This window comes from Mus caroli, chromosome 4 (genome assembly GCF_900094665.2).
Source record: "Mus caroli chromosome 4, CAROLI_EIJ_v1.1, whole genome shotgun sequence".
Lineage (NCBI taxonomy): Eukaryota > Metazoa > Chordata > Mammalia > Rodentia > Muridae > Mus > Mus caroli.
In genome coordinates this window covers 62980146-62984312 of record NC_034573.1, presented here as the reverse complement: position 1 = coordinate 62984312, position 4167 = coordinate 62980146, and positions in this window count along the sequence as shown.

Sequence of the window (4167 nt, the reverse complement as noted above, 5' to 3'; positions counted from 1 at the left end):
ATGTTGTTCCACCTATAGGGTTGCAGATCCCTTTAGCTCCTTCTCTAGCTCCTCCATTGGGGGCCCTGTGATCCATTCAATAGCTGACTGTGAGCATTCATAGATTTCTTAAAGAAAATTCAATACATGATAAAAAAGAAAAACACTATTGTAAATTTCATGGAAACCAATGACTTAAAAAATAATAACAAGTCACAGCATGGGTAAACACAAAGATATATCTGATGGAGGTTTTGTTTCTAAAACTCCCAGCGCAACAATTTTAAAATGGGGAAAATAATTCAGCTAATATTGTGTAAAAGATATAGTAACAAATAAATAGAAAAGAAATGTTCATCAGTAGCATCATTAGAGTAAATGTCTCAGCCTCTGGGTCTTGACATCTTTGGGGGTCAAATGACCCTGTCATGAGGTCACATATCATATATTTACTTTACAATTCATAAAAGTAGTAAAATCCAAGCAATGAAGTAACAAGAAAATAATTTTATGGTTAATCTCACCACAATATGAGGAACTATATTAAAATTGCCAGCATTAGGAAGGTTGAGAATCTCTGCATTACAGGAATATAAACTATAAATAAGAAGTCAGGTTGGAGAGAATCCTTAGTTGTTAAGAGCACTTGTTACTCTTACAGAGGACCTGAATTTGAGTCACAGAAACCACATAAATAACCTTCAACTTTTGAGTATTTCAGTTCTAGAGGATCCGACACTCTTTTCTGACTTCTGTGGTAACTTTGTGCGCATTGAACACATACAGATAATCAAAACACTCATATACAGGAAGTAAAACTAAATAAACACACACACACGCACACAATGATGTGGACAGTTTGGGAAACATTTGTTAGTTTGTTAAAAACACAATGTGTATTTGCTACATATATTACTTGCTGGGGCTGTAAGAACATGGCTTCATGATTTATCACAATAGTTGTTTTCTTACAATTCTAGAGGTTAGAATTCCAAGATCGATGTCTTTTCTTCTAAATTCTGTGTCTAACATGTCCACTTCTTTCAAAATAAGTCCACTACATTCATATTTTTAGGCACTAAGGTGTTAGGTCATTAATACACAAACTTCATTTTGAGGGGTGGCACATGACAGCCTATGCCATTCTATACTCCAAAATCTCACATAAGTATTTATCCAAAAGAAATGTAAAACCACATGTTCACACTGAGCCATGGACAGGATTGATTATAGTGTCTTTATTCATAATTATCCCAAACTGGAAATAGCCCAAATGTCCATCAACTGCTGAATGGATAAACACATTATCATGCGTCCACACAATAGAATGCTTTTCCACAACAAAAAATGAACAAAGGATGAATACAGGCAGCAACATGAATGAACCTCAAAGCATTATGCTAAGTGAAAACAAGTTAGATACAAAAAGCTACATACTGTAAGATCCTGTTTATATAACATCCTGCAAAATAAGAAACTATGGGAACAGTAGTGAGATCAATGGTTGCCTGGCACCAGGGAAAATGGACAGGGACTGAATTAAGATGTGTCTCACAGACCCTCTGTGAATTATGAAAATATTATACCTTAAGTCAATCAGTGATTTTTTTATATCACTTTTTCTTTATAAAAGCCCAGCAAATTGTATATCTAAAAAGGAAAATTTGATTGCATGTAAATAATATTTAAACAAATCATGCTTAGGTTTGTGGATATGGCTGAGCAGTAAAGGTGACTGTTGCACAAATATGAAGCCTTGAGTTTTAACAGTAGAACCTGTGTAAGACCAGGGAACCTATCAGATATCTAAACTTCCAGTGCTTGTACAGGGAAGAAGAGAGAGGAGACAGGGCAATCCCTGGAATCTCACAGGCTACCTACTCAGGTATGTGGCAGAGAACTGCAAAAGGACCATGTCTCAAGGTGAATGGCAAGGACTAATATCAGATTGTCCTCTTTTCTCTACATGCATGCTCCAGTATGCACACTAATACACATGGACAGATAAACACATGTCACATATACATGTATAAAAACAAAGACATTAACTATATCACACTTACAAAGAGAAAAAAAAATTGATTGTGAACCAGAAAGGCTTGTTATTATGTACAAAATCTCTCAAGAACTAATTCATATGCCTTTAACTTGCCTTCAGCATCTTTTCCCTTTTTTTTTCTTGATAATTTAATATTTATTTTTTTGGATATTTTATTTCTTTACATTTCAAATATTATCCCCTTTTCTTTTTTTTAATATTTTTATTAGGTATTTTCCTCATTTACATTTCCAATGCTATCCCAAAAGTCCCCCATACCCTCCCCCCCACTCCCGTATCCATCAACTCCCACTTTTTGGCCCTGGCGTTCCCCTGTACTGGGTCATATAAAGTTTGCAAGTCCAATGGACCTCTCTTTCCAGTGATGGCCGACTAGGCCATCTTTTGATACATATGCAGCTAGAGTCAAGAGTTCCGGGGTATGTTGTTCCACCTATAGGGTTGCAGATCCCTTTAGCTCCTTGGGTATTTTCTCTAGCTCCTCCATTGGGNGCCCTGTGATCCATCCAATAGCTGACTGTGAGCATTCACTTCTGTGTTTGCTAGTCCCCGGCATAGTCTCACAAGAGACAGCTATATCTGGGTCCTTTCAGCAAAATCTTGCTAGTGTATGCAATGGTGTCAGTGATTGGAAGCTGATTATGGGATGGATCCCCGGATATGGCAGTCTCTAGATGGTCCATGCTTTATTTCCCCTCAATAAACACTTTTTCCCATCCCCTCCTCCTGCTTATATGAAGGTGCTCCCCTACTCTGGCATTTCCTTATATTGGGGCATCGAGCCTTCACAGGATCAAGGGTTTCTCCTCCCATTGATGCCAGATAAGGGAATCCTCAGCTACACGTGCAGCTGGAGCCATGGGTCCCTCCATGTGTACTCTTTGGCTAGTGGCTTACTCCCTGGGAGATCTGGGAGGTCTGATTGGTTGATATTGTTGTTCTCCCTATGTGGTTGCATACCCCTTTAGCTCTTTCACTTCTTTCCTTAACTCCTCCATTGTGGTCCCAGTGCTCAGTCCAATTATTGGCTGCAAGCATCAGCATCTGTATTTGTAGGCTCTGCCAGAGCCTCTCTGAGAACAGCTATACCAGGATCCTGTCAGCAAGCACTTCTTGGCATCAGCAATAGTCTCTGGTTTTGTTATCTGTACCTGGGATGGATGCCCAGGTGGGGCAGTCTCTGGATGACCTTTCCTTCAGCTTCAGCTTTGCCTCTATATTTTCTTTAGACAGGAGCAATTCTGGGTTAAAAATTTGGAGATGAGTGGGTAGCCCCATCCTCCAAATGGAGGCCTTGCCTAACCTCTGGATACAGTCTTTCCAGGCTTTTTTTCCCCTCCCCTTTGTTAGGTATTTCAGCTAATGTCCTCCCTGTTGGGTCCTGGGAGCCTCTTGCTTTCCTGCCATCTGGGACTTTCTGGTGGCTAACACCAGTTCCCCAATCCCCCATTGCTACATACTTCTGTTCAATTTCTTATCCCTCTCTACATCTCCCTTGTCTCTTCCCACACCTGATCCTACCCCTTTTTTTTCCCTTCCCCTCCTTTCTTCTTTCCAATTCCCTTCCCCCATCTATCTACCAGGATTATTTTGTTCCCCATTCTAAGTAGGACTGAAGCATTCACACTTTGGTATTCCTCCTTCTTGAGCTTCATATAGTCTGTGAGTTGCATTGTGGATATTCTGAGCTTTTTCTCCCCCCTGATATCCATTTACCAGTGAGGATATATAATGTGTGTTCTTTTGTTACTGAGTTACCTCACTCAGGTTTGTATTTTATAGTTTCACCCATTTGCCTGGGAATTTCATAAAGACATTGCTTTTAATAGCTGAGTAATACTCCATTGCATAAATGTACCATATTTTCTGTATTCATTCCTCTTTTGAGTGGCATATAGGTTCTTTCCAATTTCTGTCTATTGCAAATAAGGCTGCAATGAAAAAGGTGGAGCATGTGTCTTTGTTATATGTTGGAGCATCTTTTGGGTATATGCCCAGGAGTGATATAATTGAGTACTCAGGTAGTACTGTGTTCAGTTTTCTGAGGAACTGCCAGACTGATTTCCAGGATGTTTGTACCAGCTTGCAATCCCACCAACAATGGAGTAGTGTTCCATTTCTTTCCACTT